The sequence below is a fragment of the Camelina sativa genome, chromosome 16 (assembly GCF_030686135.1).
Source record: "Camelina sativa cultivar CO46 ecotype springtype chromosome 16, ASM3068613v1".
In the NCBI taxonomy this organism is placed as follows: Eukaryota; Viridiplantae; Streptophyta; class Magnoliopsida; order Brassicales; family Brassicaceae; genus Camelina; species Camelina sativa.
Genome location: NC_141895.1, coordinates 21,100,503 through 21,114,335, shown reverse-complemented (window position 1 = coordinate 21,114,335; position 13,833 = coordinate 21,100,503). Strand labels below are relative to the sequence as shown.

Sequence of the window (13,833 nt, the reverse complement as noted above, 5' to 3'; positions counted from 1 at the left end):
TTCCTGTTGTTCTTTACTCTAATTTCAACTCTTGGTCTCAGATTCCCATATCTTTTGTCTTTTGATGTTATCATCAAAATAATATTCCCTGGATTTTCTACCAATATTGTCTGTATAATTTATTTTAAGAAAACATCAATAATAGTGTAGGTGAATATTCAAGGCAAAGAACGTGTGACCGTCCATGCATAGGCCTCACAGACGACACAAACGTTTGTTTGCATTCTTTAAAATATGTAACTATAGCATTTTAAATTGGGAGAATCGCTAAATTTGTTAGAAGATGTGGCATATGATTAGATAGATTAATTGTTTGCAAATATTTAATTTTAAAAGGGAAATAACAAGACTGCATACCAGTAAAATTGCTTTACAGGCGACCATGGACGTAGATATTGAATATTCTAAAAAATTAATATTTTTTGTAAATAGTTCTGTTCTGTTCGGATTATATATATATCTATATATATTATTATTTTTTTGACAACAAAAGAATTGGAAGATTACTTATATTATTTTCTTTGTTTTGAATATTCATACGATTTAGATATTCGAGTGGATATCTAATATGCTTCCATAAAATAATATGAAACATATAAAATTTTCTTTTACAAATGATAATTATAACAGATTGGATCCTGCATAAAACACTCTGGTAATATTAAAAAAAAAAGTAGAATGGTCGGTAGAGAGCAAGAAAAAGTTAAAAGAGAGGAAGAAAAAGGAAACAACGTCACACATTCTCTTAGAGGCAACTTGCAATTGGAGATCAAAGATGAGTAGAAATGAAGGTACACGGTAGGTAAATTAGCCTTGTAGCCTACCCTACTGATGGACATAACATTGGTCTGGTTTTTATTGATATTAATTTGCCTTAATTTTTAAAGAAAATTATTAGTTAATTAGGAAAAAAAAATCAAATTATCACTTGAAATGTTCAATTTTACATAAATTTTTTGGAATTTTTTTTTAGTTAATGGGTCAGATAATATATAATGAATTTCTCCTTCTTTTTTTTTTTGTTTTTAAAACTATTTTTTTAGTTTCCAAAATGCCAAAACAAAAAGAAACGCGGGACCAAGCAGAGACTTGGTTGACTTTTAAAAGGACAACAAAACAGACAAAACAAAGCCACTCTCCATCACTCTATCAATATCTAATGAGAATTGAGAAGAGAAGTGTTGTGTCTGAATTGAATCTGAAATTAGCCAACTTGTTCCATGGATTCGTCCTCATTATTCCGCCGGATTTTCCCCATCCTTTCCTTCCTCATCTCTGACTTTTCTTCCCTATAACATTTCGCTTTTTATAAAAATCACATAATATGAAAGTTAAAAATAAAATAAAAATTACCCATTTTTGCATAGACTAGTCAAGATCTTTTTTCGATTCAATTACTGTCCTTGGTTGTTTTAGCATGACGGATGCATGACCTACTTACCCTCAAATCAACGATGCTATATGTAATGATAAATATTTGATTGTAATAAGATACAATTGTATGTGTTGATTAAGGGACTTGTGCATCTATATGAAGACCTCAATTCCATTTTTACATGACGCAAAAATTTTAGAAACTCAAACATGTTGCAGATTGGAATTGTCTGTTTGTTATGTTTTTTTTTTTTTCTTTTTTTTGTTTTTGTGTGGGGTAGATTGTTTAACTCTCTACCTGTGCAGTTTATATATTTCCATTCATAAAATCTAAACTCTTTTAATGAACAATGATATCATAAAGAAATATCTAAATTTCCAATTATAACTAAAAAATAATTCTACTTATAATTTCCAAACTTGGAACATTATAACACGTTAGAAACTTTGAATACGTGAATTGTAAGATGATCTTTTGATCTGTTTATAGCTACCTATAGAAACAATACCGGTGTGTTAACTACAACTATAAATTAAACTGGTACCAAACCGTATTGTTTATGTCATCTGTTTAGAAAGTGCAAACCAAAGCTGCCTAGTACTCTTAATTTTAGTTTCTTATATTAGCGTGAGCGTTAGTTTTATATTTCATCGAGCCAGCACAAAACCAAGTTGAATCATTCAATAATTTTTTTTTAATTAGTGTGAGCATCTTTAAGCTAGCCTCTTTCGTATTCTCTCCAAACCCCTCAGGGATTTCATATAGATTTTAGTAATCGTTTATCTTTATATAGAGTAATCATGTATCCTCATAAAATTATTTAGGAGTTTGCACAAATATATATATATATATTGTATAAAATAATTTAAATCAAATTATTGTATTTCTTAGCTTATTTTTGTTGTCTTCTTCTGTCATTGTCGACCTAACTTAGATAAATATATATTTTTCTTTTTAAAAAAGAGTATTAAAACTTTATCAAAAAACAAAGAGTATTAATCGAAAAAAAATTAAAAAATTTAAGATATTTTTTTCTCCATACAATTATGGTGCACCTTGTACAGCTTCAAAGATATTAAGAAATATAGTGAATGAGAAAAAAACAAAAAATAATATCATCGAATTTGTGGTTTAAATGAATTCTATTACAAAGAAACCAAAGATAATAATTATCAATATATTTAGCATTTTAGAATATGACGTATCAAATTGACTGATTCGAGAATACGATGGTACGATAATTAGAAAGACAAAAGTAATAAATTCATAAAAGAGACAAAAATAGATTTAATTTGATCAGCAACAAAAAACAAAGAGTATTAAGGCTGGGGTATGTTCGCAAATTACAAACGATTTTTTTTTTAAGATGGACCATGTTTATTTGGTCATGACGAAAATCCACAGCTCACTAATTTGTTTCTTGTTTTCCTTTTTCTTTTTTCTTTTTCTTAGAATAGATTGCTATTCGTGTTTTTTTTCTTTTTTGAAAGTTAGGGCTGAGATTTAAATTCACAAAATAATAGAGTATACAAATTGGTGTACAATATAGAGTTCAATCATCCTAAAGATTCTAATTTATTCTAAGAAATGATCTAAAAAGATTCTAATACTGTAAGAATTGATTTAAGAAATATCAAATACGTAATCTAAAATATATATATATATATATAATCAATTTTTCTTTTTTTTTGGACAAAATCTAATCGAGTATATATATATATTTTTTTTGGCAAACATCTAATCGAGTATTTAAGGTTATCTTTTCGGACGAAAAAAAGTCTATTAATTCAGTGTCACCTAAACACATACGACTACTAAACTAGGTAGCATATGTTGTACAACAAGAAATAGAATGTATGGATTAGCCACGTTTTAAAATTCAAAGGTGCATTTATGTACAACGATGTACATGTCGGGAAATTATTAAAGATTCATCTCATCTCAGTATGACGTTCTCTAGTAACAAAATAAATTGCAAAAATACAAATGGGTTCCACAGTCGTAGATATGCACACCATACTTGACTAATATAATTGCAGTTGTTATGTAGTACCATTTATTTCCGTAACAAAAACATAAAAGTGTCTGTCTACATGTATTTTGGGAGAATTAAAGGATTCAAGTAGTTTGAAATTCAACCAAATTTGATAGGATTTATAAATCAAACCAAAGATGAAAACCCTAAAATAATTTTAAACACCTAAAGTCGACACGTTATAGCTGGTATAATTAATAGTAAGTCCAATTAGTTCCTCTTTGTCCATTCCAATATTCAAATATTTCTTTAATTTTCTGGTGAGGACGGGAGTCGAAAGTTTGGTCTCCGACGTAGTCTTTCCAGAGTCAATGCTTACAAAGAGAACGGTTGCTTAGCAAAGCATATCCTTGTTATAAATTAAATCAAAAGGCGACGGCTAAATTAATATTTTATGAATTCATTTTTGCCAATATCCTTTTATCAAATCCATGTGCTCTGAATTCTGAAATATATATATATGTATGCTTTTTTTATCGTAAATATATGGGATACATTTTTTATGAGAGGGTTTAGGTTTGCATGCGAATGCGATAGGTGAAATTTCGTGAACGAATATTGTGTTATGTATCTTAGTTTTTTTGCAGAAAAAAAAACTTATTTTATAGAGGAGAATAATCCGTAGATTCCCGTAGTTAGGTGATATAATAATTAAGTTATAATCGGTTTATAGTTTTGATTTGATTTCCTGATGCTGCTAATCCTATTTCTCTTTCTAATACTAATTAACTTGCACAATAACAACAAAAGTTTTATAATTAATACTAGAAACCAAAACATTCTAACTTATTTCAAGTATAGACGAAAACTATACAATTGGTTGGATCACGATTCACGTGGTTCTGATATTTTTTGAAATAAATATTTTACATGATAAACCAAGTTTGGAGTTTTGCAGCTCCGGAGACAAAATCACAGATAAGCTAGAATTTATTTAACATATAAAGATTCTTTCCCCAAAAAATATTAATGGAGTTCGAAATTTGAGTACAAAACATTTGTCATAATAATGCCGTAGCAAATTTAATCGATCTCCAGAATCTCAACCCAATACTCCAATAAAATTATTATATTCACTGCAAGCAAGTCTCAAATCTTGCAGTGAAATTTTTTTTCCACTTCTTACACCACAGGTTTTCTATCAGTCACCGTCTAAATTTTCTAACTACTCCTGAAAATGTATTATGGCATCCTGCATAGTTGTCTTGAATGTTTTTGGAAAAAAATGTGAACTATATACTATGGTGATGCTGATTCATATAACTAGTTATTCACGCCTTTTACTGTAAACCTTTACGGCTTTGAAAGGAAAAAGATTTGTAGTACGAATGTCTATCATGTGCCTATTATTTGTATAACTGCACAAGTGAGTGGTTTCACATGGAAAAAAACATATTTTGTTCCAAAACTTAAAAAGTTAACAGATTTGGCACGCAATAACTAAAATCGCAAATCAAGCCCAATTGGTCTGTTTTGTGATTGGAAGGTTTGATTTGTATGACGTTGACGCATACAGCATACCTTTTCGTAGCGTCGTGGGGTCATCAGTTAGGACTTAAGAGGGTCTCATTTGTCGATATCAACCTATTTTATTCCTCAATATTGTATTATTTTTGCCTTTACCTCAAAAAGTAAAAATTTAGATTTGGTGATGATGTAAATAAATTCCCTTTTTTCCGAAAAAGAAATCCACTTAATTATTAAATTATTTCAATGACTCACTTACACGTCAGAAACTTGAAAACACGGTTTTATTGTGGTCATAGAAATTAATTGAATAGTAAAAAGTATCACAGGCAAGATTTTAATACTGTTCCATTATAAAAGCTGAGCAGCCTGAGCTAAAATACTTGTAGAATATACTGTATATACTAAAATAAATAGTATAAAAAGGTTGAATTTGTAGTGCTTTATGGTTGATAACTTATTTTTGCTCATGACAGATATTCATTTTTTTTTCTTGAACACTCATTAATCCTTTATCTGCCCCAAAAAGAAAAAGGGAAAAATCATTATAGTATGATACATAAATAAAAATAATTCGGTGACAAAATAAAAATGAAAAGAATTCGTAGTGAAACGTGTTTAGAAACTCAAACTGCACTGTACAATGTCTTTTTTTGTACATATATCTCTGAGAAATATCATGCAGAGTCTCAAACTGTTATAGAAGTTTTCCTAACTTACCATTTACGAACACAAGTAAGCTCTTGGCATTACAGTATAACTGTATAAGTATAGTGTAGACATTATTAACATCAACTTCAATACATGTGTTAACTAATGTCTTGTCTCTTTCAATACATTTATGTATTTGTTTCTATAATCTTAATTTTTGCTCTGCTGTTTAAAAATATCATATATTCCAAACTTTTCTTGGTAGACAAACTAAAATAACATGCCAATTATTCCTAATCAGAGAGAATAAAACCATTATACATTTATTATTATTTTTACTCTTCATTAAATTGAAGTATAAGAAAAACAGTATTGATCGTATGGTTTCTAATAAAACAAAATCTATTGGATAAATTATTGCACTTTAATAAAAAGGGTATATTCGATTAACCCACTGTTTCAAAGGCCAAGTGGGACTGCGATCTCCCACTACTTGGTTAGTTGGTTAATAATGTAGTCAACGTCACTACGTCAGCACCGGCCGTTAGAAAAAAAAAAGTTAGCACCGGCATTATTCAAGTTCAGTTCACAATTGTTTCACAATTAAAATTTTATACTGATATTATTTACGTCCATACAAAAATTAAACAAGAGATAATTACACGAGAACTCATAATTACTATGTTACTACTTACTACTGAATAAGAATATATAATTGCATGTTATTATTATCCATAACAAAAAGGAATCAATTTATCTACCCACTATAATAATTACTTAGAATTTTGTTCAAACACTTGCTTAGAAGTTGGTCGAATCAGATGTTTAGAATTTGGATTTAAACTATTATGACACTTATTAGATTGATTTTTTTAGTCCAATTAAACTGTGTGGTGCTACTATTTGCACTTTTAAAAAAGTGATATAATTTTATTTTATTCTAATTTGGATTATAAAATCATTTATATAGAGTATAATATATATATATATATATATATATATCGTTTAAGTTTCTGACGATGACAATTCGGTAGAATTAGAAGTAGATTTGCTCTACAGAACATGTAACACTATAGGCGACATGACCCAAAATAATGTCATCTAGTTTTAGATCGAATAAGTAGTCAATGTAAATTAACATTTAATCTTTGCCTCTTGGTAATCTAAGTAAATTGACTACAATGACTAGTGCTTAATACCAATACAATTCTTGATTTATTTTACAACCGATATATCTTAGGATCACGTCTTTATCTCCAGAACCTAATATAAATGATCTTGGGCGTAGGTCCACCAGATAATTTACCGCTACACAGCTACATCTTGGTTCTGCATGAGGGTGTTTGTGTACGTAGCCGACTTCAGAACACATGATGCCGTGAAGAATTTGGCCAGTGGAGTTAGAGAGAATGACCAAAAAGCGTTTGGTATATAGTATAATGCATGTGCATTGTACAAGCTTCTATTTCAAATATAATACAATAAAGAAAAATCGGATAAAAATGTTTATATACAGCACACATACACAAATTGCATTAATTTCGGTTACTAAAAGTAAATGCAAATTTCTGAATTAATTTTAATTCTCTTGTCAAAAAGCTTCGATCAGTAAAATAATTTAGAACCGACGTCATATACAATATTGTAACTTTCCAGTTTCCACTTACGATGAAAATGAGTGGATGTGTATACATATAATTTTGCCACATGCATACTTATATAGCAGAGTAGGTGGTGACAATAGGGTAGGGCCAATGGCATGATCATATTTTCAAAGAGCATGGAAACATCTATAGGGTCGATATAGGATTATAGGTGATGCCATATATGTTGTATCCACCCCCACAACAACAATAAAAAATATTCGACCATGACATGAACTCATGAAGTATAATGATAATGGTTTGTGCTCGTATTGTCGCTACATCATCACCCAATTTTTTTTTTGGACAAACCATCACCCAAATTTATATATGCATGCTATTGAAGAAAAAAATAACACAGAAAAACAATGAACTCAAAGCAATGAAAAGTAAAAAATGATTTTGCAGATTTTAAAACTTTCTAATTGGTGGGATAATTTAAAAGAAGATAGCTTGGATGTATTAATTAACTAATATTTTATGCCTTCTTTAGATAATGAAAACAAAAATGGTTGCTATGTGAAAAATAATAACATCCGTACATCACTATTATTGCAGTATGATTTTATCGTATGAATGATTACTAATTAAACAAGCGAAAAAATTAGGGTCGAAATGGTAACTGTGGATTTAGTGGTTTGGGACAAACAATTTGATAGTGCGGTACAGTTTAACTGCGGTACATGCGGGATAAATTTTTTTGGGGGACAAGTGCGGTTACTGTAAAATCAGTGGTACAAAACAATGTTTGATTGATGACAAAAATTTACGGTATGGATTTCATATTATTTTATTAATAGCTGTTATTTAAAATTTTCATTTGTATAATTATACATATATTCATTTATTTTGTATTAATAAATAGATATTTTTATTTCTGAATTTTAAATAATAAAACTTATTTAAAATTAAATTTTGTTTGGTAAAAAAATATTATGTGTTTCACAATAAAATATTTAAATGGTAAAAAGCAAAAACCGATGTAAATTACCATTGATAAAATTTTTTAAAATATATTTATAATTATTATAGTTGTAAATCATTTTTGTTTTGTTTTAGTGAAGAATTTTTTTCATGCAATTATGAAGCTTATACACCTAAATTATTATGAAAATTACATATTGCTAATTGAATTCAAAAATACATATTGCTATTTGAATTCAAATATTCAATCATAAAAAATAAAAAAATAAAACACAATAAAACAATCAAAATATATGGTGTAACCTATTGTAAAAAAAACTAAAAATTTCAAAAAAGTAAAAAAAATAATATTATACAGTGGGACATAGGCGTTTTTGTGCAAATACGCTAGACAATGGAGTGTTTTATCTGAAACTGCGGTCCAAGAGTTAATACAGTATCAAAATCCGCGAATCTCACTTTTTTTTCTAAACCCACAAATTGTTTCATTTTTTATTGATTGATAACAAAAGGCGTATTTAATATTTTTGTCTTTCCAATTTCGCTTTTTAATGTCATTATTCATTGCATTAGAGTAAAAAAAACCCATTATTTTATCATTATTTTTACCTGTCTCTTAATAAATTTCATTTTTTATCGTTTTATATCTCTAATCAAACTTATATTTTTTTCATTAACAATGACTTTTTGGTGATGGCATTTTTCATGCCCTTAACAGATTTTATTTTTTTCAGCCAATTGGTGGAAAATAACTGTGGATTTCACTGTCATTTTCTGGCAATGCACCCACACAATTTAAGCTCATTACTGATGTATTGAAAATCAAATTAGTGAGAGAAGAAAATTTGCTGAGTGGCATTTTCGACGAGTGAATGTAATTTGTCCACGGTAAAAAATTAAATAAATAACCGATGCTGTATAAAACTGACGTCAGCTATAGTTGGTTTAAAATACATGATAAACTTTACGATTGTTTTTTTTTTTAACATCATAAACTCTACGATTGTTAATGTACATGCATGTCATGTGATTTTGCTGATATACCATGACAAAGTACAATTACTTTTCAAAATGAACATAACGAATGCTAAGTTGTACATGTCAAATTCATATTTTTTGAAAAAAAACGAAAAACATATTGGATGATACATAATAATGATACTTGATGCAAACGATACATATATAGTCAAATTCGTTCTACAGTATCTACATTTAATATACCAATTGGTATTAGTTTTTGATTTGGATAAGTATATGTTATTGTATTTGTTTTAGTTTGACAAATATGTCGTTTCCCTATATTAATTTGATGCAAGTTCTAGATTTATCGTAATATGTTAGGAAAAAGAATATATTATTATCCTAATTCATTTGATGGACAAAACTTGAAAAGTCTGACTACTTAAAAAACGTTAAAAAAAAGTTAGTGACATTTTCTGTAAAATAGATCAAATGTAATCCAGATAGAGAGTAGTAGAGTCAGTTAAAACAATGATTAAATAATGTGGAAAAACATTGAATTATGTGGTTAATAAGGATATGCAAATAGTCAAGAAAAGTTGAAAAACTTATCCAAAACCTTATCAACAATAAGAAAAGTTATTGACCTACTTAACGAAAAAAAGAGTCGTCGACCTCTCTACAGAGAATCCCGAATCGAGGAGAAATAAATGTGAGAAAGGGCACTGATTTCAAGTGCTATTAAAGTTGCAGATATTACAACGAACGAATAGTCATTGTGAGTTATGAGTCATATCTACGTGCAAATGGATAAGTAAAAAATTTATGATTCACTGCTCCTTTTTTCGTTTCGCACTACTAAAATTTTGTAGGGAAAGGACAAATTAGAAAATACTAGTGGGAAAGAACATTTACTGTTTTGTAATGCCTGAAAACAAAAAGTTCAGTTCGAAACTCTGAACTGAATTGTACAGTTTCCAAAGTGAAGATCATGTCTGGACCATTTTCCTTCGTTTGTGTCGGAATAGAAGCAGTTGGTAAAATACCCTTGCTCGTAGTACATTGTATTTAACGATAAGATATGTATTCAAGCTAGCTAGGAATCCAACACTTTACCAACATGCTCTCTCGATTTTGGAGTATGTTTCAATTTTAAGTCAACTAAAATATGTATTCAAGGAATCCAAAAACTTTTGTGGCTGGTTTTTAGCAGCCGCATGCGTCACCAAGACACCACTAAACCGAAGTGGCATTAACTCCTATTAAACCTTTTTAAAAAAATGAAATAAAATAGTACTAAAAGTCTCTGCACATGTTGAAAAATCATAATTATGAATTATACTATGTAATGTCACAACCCAAAACCCTAGTTGACAACTTAATATTCGCATTCTTCTCTTCTTTGTCCTATATGATCTTCTCTATCATTGCATATAGTTTAAATTATACGTAAGATGAAAGGAAAAAAATACGGTATAAGATTGTGGAATAGTAGAGTTACTGAAAGCAATAAATTTCCATAAACTATGTGCTACCAAATATCAGATGCAAAACGACCTTTAAACCAAAATCAACAAAATTCAATTGTTAAGTTCAAATATTACCATAATAGTTCTATGATCTTCACAGCAATTAGATGAAAGTCTAGATAAAAAGTTTACGTACTTTTTACACTCATGACATATATCATGAAGTGGTGAATTTATCTGGTATATAATCACAAGGTGTAAGAATTGTTTTCTTCTTTGGGAATATGTCAAAACAACTACTTAAACAAGAAAACGAATGGAGATGCAGAAAAACACTCACTCCATAAGAAACTAACTAGAGTGAAAAGTAAAACGAGTGGATTCGAAAAGTTCCAAAGAACTCAGTAAACACAATACGATGTATATCAATGGGATACAATTGTTGGCTCCCATTTTGATTTTTCTCATGTCAAAATAAATAAGAAAATGTCATAGTCAAAACCTAATTGCCCATCATATTCTCCCAAGAGACCCAAACCCAAATAAGACTACTTACATTAATGTGAATATGTCTTGTGGCTGTTATATATCTTAGGCCATCCACCAAAAAATCCCTAAAATATTTGTCTCCTCTAGCTATGTTGAAATTGAAAGCTCTTCATCATTCTCCAAATTACCCTTAGCAAAATTGATATTTTTCATTTTAATCCTTCATAGATACAGTATCATATATTGCAGTCTTCTCAGTCCCAAAAAAAAAACAGAAATATTTTCAGTATAGAGAATTCACTGTAGTTAAAAAATATATGTCATCGATTCATCTCCACATTTTCTCTCGAATTAGACAGAAGGTTCGTCAACTATACCACTGATAATACAAAACGAATAGATTGTAGCCCATGAAATATTGATAAACTATTTAATGAGTCTAATTAACAACGGGCTACGTAAAACCCTCTATATGATGCTTCTTCTGTGTGTGTTTTGTTAGCATCGGTCCAACTCCATCTCCTCGTTTAAATGGTATAAATCGAGTGCAAAAATTAAAGGTTTGAGGAAAAAAAACACACACTGTAAAATAAGATTCAAAACATGATTTATCAACATAATGAATTTCGTCGTGAAGTCCCCAATAATATTGTTTGATTCGAAGTGGTTGGGAAAATACTAATAGTCAAATTATATGCTTACACTTAAATTTTAATTAATTACGTATATATTACTAATTGAATACTAAGGAGTTGGCCTTCTGACTCGTTTGGAACTTTTTAAAATTGTTTTCTTTTTGTCTGACTCTTACTTTTGATTCTAAGTTTATAACTGGTATTAGAGCAAGTTCAATGGTAGATGCTAAAAAAAGATGGTTAAGTACGTTTATAATTAGAATATTTAAAATGGTATGCTCCAATGGTAGATCATAATTTTGGGTTCTTAAATTTTTTTAAAAAATATTTTGAAAACTATGATATTTTTTAAGTACAAAGCCATCATTGATTGATATAAACATATCCTAAACCTGGAAAAAAAAAACAGAACAACAAATTAGAAATGTATAAAGATCCTGAAGACTTGAGAGCAAGCTTTATATGATCCTGGAGAGCAGAGAATGTCTCGCTGCTGCCTGAAAAACCAAGAGGAAGGTATAAGATTAACAAAGATGATGAAGAAAAACAGGGCATTGGCTAAAATCAGACCCAAAAAAAATGAATTATGAAGAGTACTCTTAAGTCTTACAGTTGCAAGGTTTTGACATTTGTATGAGAGACGGTATCCTACAAAATAAAGCTTGTTTAGCTCCATCAAGTCCAGGTATAAGACATTTGTATGAAGAGTACTCTCGGTAGTATCACCATCTGCAGTAAAGCTGTTTTAGCTCCATCAAGTCCAGCTGCAATAATTAAGCATAAGTGTGTTTCCACATATTGCATCAAAAAGGGAAACAAGAAGATAAGCATAACAAGAAGATAAGCCACAGTCTAGCGTTCAAAGAACAGGATCATGATTGCATCAAAGAGTTCTTTTTTACCTCTGCAAAAGCAGCGAGCACATGGAATGAACCGCACAAGCTAACTGTTGTCCTGCAACATCAAAACAAAATGCATAATTAAGATCACAAGTTTCATTCTCTGTCTGTGATTTAGAAAAGAAAAAGAAAAAAAAAAAAGAAAGAGATGAATGCATCAAAGAGTTCTTATTACCCCTAAAGCAGCAGCCAACGACTCTTGAAACATCCATGGAACTTTCTCACAACTCCAAACCATATATAAATCCAGAGACATAACCAATATCTATAAGTATACAGAAAAAAAAATTCTCATACTATAAAGTGGAACAGGTTTATCAATCAAGCATCTTCTCTCTTGTAAGGACCTTGGTTCTATTTAAATACAAAGAGATGGAACCAAATTGCAAAAGATGAACACCAGTTTTCAGGAATCTTAAGTCTTGTTGACAATAGGAACACTAATTACCATCTGTGACTCACTTATCAGAAGAACTACATTTTGATCTGCTTACCAATTGAAATGAATCTAGACAAAAATCCGAATGAAGAGGAGGAGGAGTATACCAGAAGCGAGAGGAGGAGGCGAACGAGTAGCAGAGAAGCATTACGAGAATAGGAATCTTCAATATTTTGGAAGAAAATCTGAAACAAACAAAATTCAAATTGATGATTGTGAGTCAGTCGGAGACTTACTACTAGAGAGAGGAATCCGAACCGGAGAAGAAGAAGAATGGGGATGAATCAGAGAAAGTACGGCGGAGATGTAGCTTTGGTCGAGTTTTTTTTTTTCTTTTCTTCTTTTGTTAATTTCATTAGCCAATGGCAGACTGACACATATGAGATCCTAAACGATTACCAAAAATGCTTAACTTAGAATCCATTTTAACATTAATAATGTATTTTGATTTATTTTTAACTTTAAGCATCTCTTAACAACCCCTTAAATACGAGTTTTAAATAGAGAGGTGTCGACGAGTACGAAGTTTGTCTTTTTGTTTAATTCGAATTTATGTGTGATACTCGATACCAACTCTTTCAAAGTGTGCCAATAATCCGAGATATATATTATTCTATTCCTTACCTAAGTAGCTTAGCATTTACCTTTTTTCATAATGGAGTTGAATACGATCGTTCACTCCTTTTATTATTTTTAGGGTCCCATTGTTTTATCGCGTATTTTTTTTTTTGGAAAAATTTGGTAACTCGTATGATCGATAGTACGTGATAAAATAGTTAATACCTCTGATATCTCTTGTATGTGGCCATGAAGTTCAATTTCACTCTCCTTTTATGTCTCAACAATT

General features: G+C 29.7%; 1 long non-coding RNA gene across 3 annotated transcripts; it reads right to left on the bottom strand.

Annotated features, from left to right (window-relative positions):
- Nucleotides 1–11,937: 11,937 nt before the first annotated feature.
- Nucleotides 11,938–13,449, bottom strand: LOC104751029 (uncharacterized). Of its 3 annotated transcripts, none has more exons than XR_002035811.2 (6): nt 13,245–13,449; nt 13,094–13,171; nt 12,723–12,812; nt 12,551–12,602; nt 12,259–12,412; nt 11,938–12,145 (listed from the first exon to the last, which is right to left on the bottom strand). It is a non-coding gene; the product is annotated as an uncharacterized LOC104751029 (long non-coding RNA). The 3 variants fall into 3 exon arrangements; XR_015583744.1 differs by having other exon boundaries at nt 12,723–12,774; XR_015583745.1 differs by lacking the exon at nt 12,723–12,812.
- Between the last annotated feature and the right edge of the window lie 384 nt (nt 13,450–13,833).